The 12,247-nt window shown below is 44.1% G+C and overlaps 1 protein-coding gene across 1 annotated transcript in view; it reads left to right on the forward strand.

Moving 5' to 3' along the window:
* Nucleotides 1–12,247, forward strand: part of PLXDC2 (plexin domain containing 2) — a 1,323,386-nt gene that overhangs the window by 228,481 nt on the left and 1,082,658 nt on the right. The window lies entirely within an intron of this gene.

Raw genomic sequence — 12,247 nt, forward strand, 5'->3', positions numbered from 1 at the left:
TACGAGTATACTACTATCTCTTTATCAACCAGTGTACAGTGCGGTAGTTCACGGCTGTGGCTACCTCTGTGTCGGCAGTCGGCAGGCAGTCCGTCCATCCATAATTGTATTATTATTATAATATATACCACCTAACCGTGGTTTTTTTTTCATTCTTTATACCGTCATAGTGTCATACTAGTTGTTACGAGTATACTACTATCTCTTTATCAACCAGTGTACAGTGCGGTAGTTCACGGCTGTGGCTACCTCTGTGTCGGCAGTCGGCAGGCAGTCCGTCCATCCATAATTGTATTATTATTATAATATATACCACCTAACCGTGGTTTTTTTTTCATTCTTTATACCGTCGTCATAGTGTCATACTAGTTGTTACGAGTATACTACTATCTCTTTATCAACCAGTGTACAGTGCGGTAGTTCACGGCTGTGGCTACCTCTGTGTCGGCAGTCGGCAGGCAGTCCGTCCATCCATAATTGTATTATTATTATTATAATATATACCACCTAACTGTGGTATTTTTTTTTCTTTCTTTATACCGTCGTCATAGTGTCATACTAGTTGTTACGAGTATACTACTATCTCTTTATCAACCAGTGTACAGTGCGGTAGTTCACGGCTGTGGCTACCTCTGTGTCGGCAGTCGGCAGGCAGTCCGTCCATCCATAATTGTATTATTATTATAATATATACCACCTAACTGTGGTATTTTTTTTTCTTTCTTTATACCGTCGTCATAGTGTCATACTAGTTGTTACGAGTATACTACTATCTCTTTATCAACCAGTGTACAGTGCGGTAGTTCACGGCTGTGGCTACCTCTGTGTCGGCAGTCGGCAGGCAGTCCGTCCATCCATAATTGTATTATTATTATAATATATACCACCTAACCGTGGTTTTTTTTTCATTCTTTATACCGTCGTCATAGTGTCATACTAGTTGTTACGAGTATACTACTATCTCTTTATCAACCAGTGTACAGTGCGGTAGTTCACGGCTGTGGCTACCTCTGTGTCGGCAGTCGGCAGGCAGTCCGTCCATCCATAATTGTATTATTATTATAATATATACCACCTAACCGTGGTTTTTTTTTCATTCTTTATACCGTCATAGTGTCATACTAGTTGTTACGAGTATACTACTATCTCTTTATCAACCAGTGTACAGTGCGGTAGTTCACGGCTGTGGCTACCTCTGTGTCGGCAGTCGGCAGGCAGTCCGTCCATCCATAATTGTATTATTATTATAATATATACCACCTAACCGTGGTTTTTTTATACCACCTAACCGTGGCAGTCCGTCCATAATTGTATACTAGTATCCAATCCATCCATCTCCATTGTTTACCTGAGGTGCCTTTTAGTTCTGCCTATAAAATATGGAGAACAAAAAAGTTGAGGTTCCAAAATTAGGGAAAGATCAAGATCCACTTCCACCTCGTGCTGAAGCTGCTGCCACTAGTCATGGCCGAGACGATGAAATGCCAGCAACGTCGTCTGCCAAGGCCGATGCCCAATGTCATAGTACAGAGCATGTCAAATCCAAAACACCAAATATCAGAAAAAAAAGGACTCCAAAACCTAAAATAAAATTGTCGGAGGAGAAGCGTAAACTTGCCAATATGCCATTTACCACACGGAGTGGCAAGGAACGGCTGAGGCCCTGGCCTATGTTCATGGCTAGTGGTTCAGCTTCACATGAGGATGGAAGCACTCAGCCTCTCGCTAGAAAACTGAAAAGACTCAAGCTGGCAAAAGCACCGCAAAGAACTGTGCGTTCTTTGAAATCCCAAATCCACAAGGAGAGTCCAATTGTGTCGTTTGCGATGCCTGACCTTCCCAACACTGGACGTGAAGAGCATGCGCCTTCCACTATTTGCATGCCCCCTGCAAGTGCTGGAAGGAGCACCCGCAGTCCAGTTCCTGATAGTCAGATTGAAGATGTCAGTGTTGAAGTACACCAGGATGAGGAGGATATGGGTGTTGCTGGCGCTGGGGAGGAAATTGACCAGGAGGATTCTGATGGTGAGGTGGTTTGTTTAAGTCAGGCACCCGGGGAGACACCTGTTGTCCGTGGGAGGAATATGGCCGTTGACATGCCAGGTGAAAATACCAAAAAAATCAGCTCTTCGGTGTGGAGGTATTTCACCAGAAATGCGGACAACAGGTGTCAAGCCGTGTGTTCCCTTTGTCAAGCTGTAATAAGTAGGGGTAAGGACGTTAACCACCTCGGAACATCCTCCCTTATACGTCACCTGCAGCGCATTCATAATAAGTCAGTGACAAGTTCAAAAACTTTGGGTGACAGCGGAAGCAGTCCACTGACCAGTAAATCCCTTCCTCTTGTAACCAAGCTCACGCAAACCACCCCACCAACTCCCTCAGTGTCAATTTCCTCCTTCCCCAGGAATGCCAATAGTCCTGCAGGCCATGTCACTGGCAAGTCTGACGAGTCCTCTCCTGCCTGTGATTCCTCCGATGCATCCTTGCGTGTAACGCCTACTGCTGCTGGCGCTGCTGTTGTTGCCGCTGGGAGTCGATGGTCATCCCAGAGGGGAAGTCGTAAGCCCACTTGTACTACTTCCAGTAAGCAATTGACTGTTCAACAGTCCTTTGCGAGGAAGATGAAATATCACAGCAGTCATCCTACTGCAAAGCGGATAACTGAGTCCTTGACAACTATGTTGGTGTTAGACGTGCGTCCGGTATCCGCCGTTAGTTCACAGGGAACTAGACAATTTATTGAGGCAGTGTGCCCCCGTTACCAAATACCATCTAGGTTCCACTTCTCTAGGCAGGCGATACCGAGAATGTACACGGACGTCAGAAAAAGACTCACCAGTGTCCTAAAAAATGCAGTTGTACCCAATGTCCACTTAACCACGGACATGTGGACAAGTGGAGCAGGGCAGGGTCAGGACTATATGACTGTGACAGCCCACTGGGTAGATGTATGGACTCCCGCCGCAAGAACAGCAGCGGCGGCACCAGTAGCAGCATCTCGCAAACGCCAACTCTTTCCTAGGCAGGCTACGCTTTGTATCACCGCTTTCCAGAATACGCACACAGCTGAAAACCTCTTACGGCAACTGAGGAAGATCATCGCGGAATGGCTTACCCCAATTGGACTCTCCTGTGGATTTGTGGCATCGGACAACGCCAGCAATATTGTGTGTGCATTAAATATGGGCAAATTCCAGCACGTCCCATGTTTTGCACATACCTTGAATTTGGTGGTGCAGAATTTTTTAAAAAACGACAGGGGCGTGCAAGAGATGCTGTCGGTGGCCAGAAAAATTGCGGGACACTTTCGGCGTACAGGCACCACGTACAGAAGACTGGAGCACCACCAAAAACTACTGAACCTGCCCTGCCATCATCTGAAGCAAGAAGTGGTAACGAGGTGGAATTCAACCCTCTATATGCTTCAGAGGTTGGAGGAGCAGCAAAAGGCCATTCAAGCCTATACAATTGAGCACGATATAGGAGATGGAATGCACCTGTCTCAAGTGCAGTGGAGAATGATTTCAACGTTGTGCAAGGTTCTGATGCCCTTTGAACTTGCCACACGTGAAGTCAGTTCAGACACTGCCAGCCTGAGTCAGGTCATTCCCCTCATCAGGCTTTTGCAGAAGAAGCTGGAGGCATTGAAGAAGGAGCTAACACGGAGCGATTCCGCTAGGCATGTGGGACTTGTGGATGCAGCCCTTAATTCGCTTAACAAGGATTCACGGGTGGTCAATCTGTTGAAATCAGAGCACTACATTTTGGCCACCGTGCTCGATCCTAGATTTAAAGCCTACCTTGGATCTCTCTTTCCGGCAGACACAGGTCTGCTGGGGTTGAAAGACCTGCTGGTGACAAAATTGTCAAGTCAAGCGGAACGCGACCTGTCAACATCTCCTCCTTCACATTCTCCCGCAACTGGGGGTGCGAGGAAAAGGCTCAGAATTCCGAGCCCACCCGCTGGCGGTGATGCAGGGCAGTCTGGAGCGACTGCTGATGCTGACATCTGGTCCGGACTGAAGGACCTGACAACGATTACGGACATGTCGTCTACTGTCACTGCATATGATTCTCTCAACATTGATAGAATGGTGGAGGATTATATGAGTGACCGCATCCAAGTAGGCACGTCACACAGTCCGTACTTATACTGGCAGGAAAAAGAGGCAATTTGGAGGCCCTTGCACAAACTGGCTTTATTCTACCTAAGTTGCCCTCCCACAAGTGTGTACTCCGAAAGAGTGTTTAGTGCCGCCGCTCACCTTGTCAGCAATCGGCGTACGAGGTTACATCCAGAAAATGTGGAGAAGATGATGTTCATTAAAATGAATTATAATCAATTCCTCCGCGGAGACATTGACCAGCAGCAATTGCCTCCACAAAGTACACAGGGAGCTGAGATGGTGGATTCCAGTGGGGACGAATTGATAATCTGTGAGGAGGGGGATGTACACGGTGATATATCGGAGGGTGAAGATGAGGTGGACATCTTGCCTCTGTAGAGCCAGTTTGTGCAAGGAGAGATTAATTGCTTCTTTTTTGGGGGGGGTCCAAACCAACCCGTCATATCAGTCACAGTCGTGTGGCAGACCCTGTCACTGAAATGATGGGTTGGTTAAAGTGTGCATGTCCTGTTTTGTTTATACAACATAAGGGTGGGTGGGAGGGCCCAAGGATAATTCCATCTTGCACCTCTTTTTTCTTTTCTTTTTCTTTGCATCATGTGCTGATTGGGGAGGGTTTTTTGGAAGGGACATCCTGCGTGACACTGCAGTGCCACTCCTAGATGGGCCCGGTGTTTGTGTCGGCCACTAGGGTCGCTTATCTTTCTCACACAGTCAGCTACCTCATTGCGCCTCTTTTTTTCTTTGCGTCATGTGCTGTTTGGGGAGGGTTTTTTGGAAGGGACATCCTGCGTGACACTGCAGTGCCACTCCTAGATGGGCCCGGTGTTTGTGTCGGCCACTAGGGTCGCTTATCTTACTCACACAGCGACCTCGGTGCAAATTTTAGGACTAAAAATAATATTGTGAGGTGTGATGTGTTCAGAATAGGCTGAAAATGAGTGTAAATTATGTTTTTTGAGGTTAATAATACTTTGGGATCAAAATTACCCCCAAATTCTATGATTTAAGCTGTTTTTTAGGGTTTTTTGAAAAAAACACCCGAATCCAAAACACACCCGAATCCGACAAAAAAAATTCGGTGAGGTTTTGCCAAAACGCGGTCGAACCCAAAACACGGCCGCGGAACCGAACCCAAAACCAAAACACAAAACCCGAAAAATTTCAGGCGCTCATCTCTAGTGAATACCATCAGGACCTGGTGACTTATTAATCTTTAAATGTTTTAATCGGTCACAGACTACTTCCTCGCTTAAATAAGAACCTATCAGTGGGATATTCTCATTATTGAGATTATATGTTAGTCCCTGAATTAGGTCCTCTCTAGTAAATACTGTTGAAAAAAACTCATTTAGTGTGTCCGCTATGTCATTATAATTTTTGCTTAAGACTCCCAACTTGTCTTTTAAAGGGCCTATACTCTCCTTCTTTAATCTCTTGCTATTAATGTATTTAAAGATTTTTTTTGGGATTTGCTTTGCTTTCCTTTGCTACTAGTTTTTCAGTTTCTACTTTAGCCGCTCTTATTTCCTTTTTGCATATTTTGTTACATTCCTTATAGTGCTGAAATGACTCTGCTTCCCCGTCAGATTTGTATTTTTTAAATGCTCGCCTTTTCTTGCCCATAAGTTCCTTTATCTTTTTGTTAAGCCACATTGGTTTATGATTTTTATTCTTTTTTTTGCTGCTCGTAGGAATAAATTTGAGTGTATTTTTAGCTAGCAGGAATTTTAGTACCTCCCATTTCTCCGTAGTATTTTTTCCTAAAAATAAACCTTCCCATTCAATATCCCTGAAAAATACCCTCATCTTTTCAAAATTCGCTTTGCTAAAGTTTAGAGTCCTAGTTGAGCCAGTATAGGGCTGTTTATGAAAACTGATATTGAATGTGACCATATTGTTTTCTTCGTAAAGTGACCCTGATTAGTGCACCGTGTCCCCTCCCATGGCTCGCTTCGCTCGCCATGCTTCGGGCAAGGTTATGGTTCCCAATTGTAGTCCACGTGGATCGTTAAGTATGAAACAGGTAAAAAAATGATTTAAAAAAAAACAAAAACTCATGTCGACCTAGTACATGTCGACCTAATCACTATGTCATCCTAGTGATCATGTCGACCTAATGCATGTCGACCAAATGTGGTTGACCCAATGTATGTTGACCTAACTCATGTCAACCTAATGACCACCATCCGCCAATGAAGGGAAGTGCAGACTAGCTCCTGATAAGATGCGGCTGCGGTAACCCCGGCCATAGGGAGTAGGATGTGGAGGCAGAGATGCTGCTCTCCCGAGTCATACTTATCTCGTACTCCACTGCTCCCCCACCATATCGCTGATGATGATAGAGAAGTAGACATTATGTCAGACTGCAGGGCGGTGCTGAAGGAATGCTACCTTTCACCCACTGCTCTTAGTGCTGCCTTGGAGCAAACGTAATTATAACTCACTCTCTCCCTTTCTCTCTCTCTCTCTCTCTCTCTCTCTCCCTTTCTCTCTCTCCCTCTCTCCCTTTCTCTCTCTCTCCCTTTCTCTCTCTCCCTTTATCTCTCTCTCCCACCCTCCCTCCCTTTGTAAAAGCCTGCAATAATGTGTAAAAAGGGGGAATCTGCCTGCTGTATTGTGTAAAAAGGGGTACTCTGCCTGCATAATGTGTAAAAAGAGGGACTCCGCTGCTGTAATGTTTAAAAAGGGGACTCTGCTGATGTAATCTGCAAAAAGGGGACTCTGCCTGCTGTAATATGTAAAAAGGGGGACTCTGCCTGCCGTAATATGTAAAAAGGGTACTCTGCCTGCTGTAATATGTACAAAGGGGGACTCTGCCTGCGTAATGTGTAAAAAGGAGGATTCTGTTACTGTAATATGTAAAAAGGGGGACTCTGCCTGCGTAATGTATAAAAAGGGGACTCTGCTGTGTAATGTGCAAAAAGGGGACTCTGCCTGCCGTAATGTGTAACAAAGGGGACTTTGTCTGCCTAATGTGTAAAAAGAGGGACTCTGCTGCCGTAATGTGTAAAAGGGGGACTCTGCCTGCGTAATGTGTAAAAGGGAATGCTACCTGGCGTAATGTGTAAAAGGGAACTCTATCTGGCGTAATGTGCAATGGCGTAATGTGTAAAAGGGTCTCTACCTGGTGTAATGTGTGTAAGTAGCGCTACTGTGTGGTGTCATTTGAATAATGGAGTCTACTGTACAGCGTAATAGGAATTGGTGTTATTTTGTGGTCATGCCCCTTCCCCATAAACCCACACCCCTATATTTTTGTTGCGTGACAACTAGCCCTGTTTTACATATGGGGGGGCGCTGATGCTGTTGTTTGCACACCGCGCTAAAATGTATACTTGCGGCACTGTACAATCTATATTCATCACCACATGTAAAGTTAATTTTAACCCTACACATGTAGGGTTAATTTTTTATGGGAGCCAGGTAACCTACCAGTATTTTTTTGAAGTGTGGTAAGAAACCCAGAGGAAACCAACTCAAGCATGGGGTGTATATACAAACTCCATACAGTTAGGGATGTGGTGGGAAACCCAAGACCTCATTGCTCAGTACTGACGAAATTGGGACAGTTGGGAGATATGGTAACATCTGGTTCTGGTTATATGATAAAAAGGCAACCAAGATGCTGGGACATGTAGTTCAATGAGATTGAAGAGCCACAAGCTGGTTTCATATTCTTTATGCTTCTCTTCTTGATTTAATAAAGTCGCTATGAATGTTATGAATGGTAAGCGGCAATCATTAGCAAACCTATACAACGCCCCCTGTTTGTTCCTCTCTTCGGCAGGGAAAAGTACTTTAAAGTCTACATGTATAAACAAACTATTCATTATCTCCCATCTTTACTGTTATCTCTTTGCAAAATAATTGGCTAACCTGAAATTTGTTAATTAGGAGAGAAATGATAATGAATAAATTCTCTGCTGATTTGCATTTCCTTATTATCGCAATCTTTTTTCTTATCCTTAATTACAAAATGTTTTATTCTTTAAAGGTTAGTTCTCACTTCCCCTTTATGTAAGGTTCTGTTCCATGCAGGTGACTAGGAAAGTAAGAAGATAAGCTCATTCAAACTTGAAATCATTCTCATATTCTTAATGAGGACTTTTGGACTGGTTCTATTTATCAAGCTTGGCCCCGCTGGCTAAAGCCATCTGAAGTTGGCAATAGCAGCTTTATCCCCATGGAGTTATTAGTGCAGGAGATAGATCTTCCAGTCCCCCTCTAGCAGCCACCATCCATTAATTGCAGTGAAGCGAAAGCCATAGGTGTTACTTCACTGATACTCTGTTTTCCCAGGACAGGCTCGTAACAGAGCTGCTGTTCCAGAACAATTGGGCCAAACAAGCATTCTTTATTCCATGTTTCTGTTATATGCAGTGCAGCTTTAAGGAATGATAAATAACGTATTAATAAATAGGCCCCTTAGAATGGCATATAGGGGGTAATTCTGAGTTGATCGCAGCAGGAACTTTGTTAGCAGTTGGGCAAAACCATGTGCACTGCAGGGGAGGCAGATATAACATTTGCAGAGAGAGTTAGATTTGGGTGTGGTGTGTTCAATCTGCAATCTAAATTGCAGTGTTAAAATAAAGCAGCCAGTATTTACCCTGCACAGAAACAAAATAACCCACCCAAATCTAACTCTCTCTGCACATGTTATATCTGCCTCCCCTGCAGTGCACATGGTTTTGCCCAACTGCTAACAAAATTCCTGCTGCGATCAACTCAGAATTACCCCCATTGTTCATTGGCAATATTTTTGCATGACCACAATTGTGTTACAAATACCAGTCACCAGGGGCACCACTGGGGTCAGTGACACCCACGCGATTGGAAAAGGGGCGTGACTTCATCAGAAGGGGGTGTGGACTCACAGCCCGACCCCATTTTCATTACTCCGGGGGTGTTTACAGAATTCCCGATGATGCTGGTCTGCCCCCAGAGAATCATCTCCCTGTCACTGTGGAGGAGCCAGCATTTTGGTGTCACCCCCGCACCACCCTAGTAACACCTCTGCCAGCCACATTCACTTTTATACAACCATTTTGGACTACTCTCTAGATCTCACACAATTTATTTATGACATTGCGAATGTTGACTGATGAAATGTCGATTCTGATGTAATTTCAAGATTGTGATTTTCATCAGTCACAATATTGATGCTGATATTTTAGCCTAACATTAACACTAACCCTAATTGTATGTGTCAACATTTTTAATATGTTGTCAATATGTCAGTGTCGACATTATAGCATACTTGCCTACTATCCTGGTATGGCTGGGAGACTCCTGAAACAGTGGGTAAGTCTCCACGAATCTGCCCCTACCTGCCACCCAACCTCCAGTGAAGTGGTCAGACTGGGATCCCTATGATGCGATTCCTGCTGAATCACGTCATCATAGCCTCGTCCGCCGCTTTACAATTCCGGTAATCTCAACATTGTATAGTGGGAGGCGTGGCCACAATGATGCGATCATGCAGCCACACTCCACAGCCTCTATGGCCTCATCACGCCCCCTCACCATCCCTATATTAAGCCACACACCCCACACCACCATCCACTGTGCCGACCTGGCAGCTAGAAAGTAGACAACTATACATCGTAGATGTCCACATGTTATCTGTCGACAATCTACACATGTCAATGCCCTGTCTGTCAACATTTAGAACCTGTCAACATTATGGTACTGTATGTGCATTTTGATTGTCAACATTCTGACTAGAACCCAATCCATTGATTTGATACCATTTTAGATTTATGACAACACTATAATGGCCAATACTGGCTGTACCAGTACTATCTTCTATAAAAATTATAACCATTTGGACTACAGCATGATACCCAGAGTAAAATATGGTGCGAAATTGTTATCAGTGCGGGAAAGGATTTACATCATAATGAGAGGCTGCCATGATGGCAAATTGCTGTCTTTAGAACTAAGCATTTGCTACATTAGGGACCTAGGTATAGTTTTGCAAAAGAAAAAAAAAAGTAGAGATCCAATAAAATGGTAAAAATAGACTGGAAAATGCAAATGTCAACATTTTAAGTTTTTATACTCGTTCCTACAACACTTTTAGCATTTTATGGCAGAAACTTTTACATTCCCGTTCAGAGATAATATTACTCAAGAGCCTTATGATATAAAAATTGGACTGCATTTACATGACTGATGCGGAATCATAAATTAAACAATGGCAGGCTATGGCATAAACAGAAACATAATTTACTGTGTTCTCTAGATTGTGTGCATGTGGAAATGTTATTCCAGAAACATTACATTCCCCCACATGCTGAGTATTATTTGCAACTGAGGAAATACACAGATATCTAAATAATCCTGACAAAGTTTGCTTACCTGGGCTACAGCTCTTATACTTTTTATTATTTTATACTAGTTATGTTTTACACTTTTTCCTGATGTACTAGTACTGCGATACTTTTTGTTGTTTCTAGATAATTGCTTTTTATTTTTCAAGTCTATCCTCATTTATTCTGTGACCATAGTAAGACAAAATAATACATGCTCGTTATATGTTCTAGCTGGGGTGTATTAAAGCCAGAGGGGCCCATGTGCAGCAGAACACGCCTCCCCCTCTGGGCAATGCGCCCCACCAGCCCCTTTACATCTTACCTTGTGTCGGCAAGCGGGCTCCTCTTCCTCCGTGGCGCCATCTTTCAGTTGATAGGGGGAAGATGGTGCATGTTCCCAAGAGAGCAAAAGCTCTGGCGCAGTGCTAGGCTCTTAGCTTTCACTGCGCGGTACCATGTTCCCGAAGATGTCACTGGGAAGATGGCGCTGTGGAGGAGGAGGGACCTGCTTGCCGGCACAAGGTAAGTTACAGATGTGTCCTTATACATCTTTGCTGCAGTCGTGTCAAACATTCCTTCACTGTTTCTTTTGCATCTCTTATTTTGCTCTTAGTTGCAATGCAATGAAACTAGGACACGTCAGGAGACTGTGCTGATTAATTTGATATGTGAAACTTGTATATTTGTGTGCGACTGAGTCTCTGAATCTGTATACAAAGTGCTACAATGCAGCGGCCACGTTTTTTTTTTCCATGCCAAGTTCTGTTGTGCTTCATATACAGACTCAATTGCACACATACAAGTGTTGCATATCAAATTAATCAGCACAGTCTTCTGGTACATCCTAGATGCATCACATTGCAACTAAGCTGCGTTTTCAGCAAAAATTATGCCCGATACTTGCAGAGTTCACTCGCGCCAGGCATCTCACAGTATGTGGCGTATGGAGGCTAGATGTATGAAGATGTACACAGTATATATATATACAAATGCACTTATGTGTTCTAGGTAAACTCAGGTGGTTGTCCTCGTAGAGCTGGTCACATGGATAATAAAGAATGAATGTCATACTTAACTAGTCTCCTGGAATGTCCTCTATGGAGCGTGGTCCACCAGGCTCTTAGATCCAAGGACTGGTCTTAAAGATGTTATTTGTGGTGAATCGCACAATGGCGTGAATTGCAGTATTCTATCCAGAGGTGCCAAGAGGGGGGGAGCGGGTACTCTTTACCTGGGCCTGGACCTGTTGGAGGGGCCCAAGGGGGGTCCCGTGTCCTGCTGCCCTATCCCCCCACCTTTCCCAGTTGAACTGCAGCAGCTTTCCTCCCCAGTTCAGCACACACACTGCTCTCTCTCCCTGGGTGATGTGTGGGATGGGGGGTGAGAGATCACACACCCCCCCTTCAGCTGCATCCGCGCCACCCATAGGTCCCCACCTGGTGCCTCCCTGTGCGGCGCACCAAAACTATTTGTTTTATTATATTTCCTAAGGAGTGGGGTTGGCCACACCACCCTGCATCGACCACGCCCCCCTACGAGTATCTGAGCCTGGCACAGCTATCGGCACCCCTGATTCTATCAGTAACATTCAGTATACACTACAACTTCCTGAAAGTATTATTAGTTATTCAAAAAACATTTTTTTTTAGAATACTTTTACAGCTCCATGAATAAATTGACATATTCACATCATAAATTATTATCAGATTAAACAATGTTTCAGATGACTAGTGATTAGTGTAGAGAGATATTTTAATTGCTCATATTAAAAGTTCTAGACAGGCTTTTTTTTCAATT

Source organism: Pseudophryne corroboree, chromosome 5, assembly GCF_028390025.1.
Source record: "Pseudophryne corroboree isolate aPseCor3 chromosome 5, aPseCor3.hap2, whole genome shotgun sequence".
NCBI lineage: Eukaryota > Metazoa > Chordata > Amphibia > Anura > Myobatrachidae > Pseudophryne > Pseudophryne corroboree.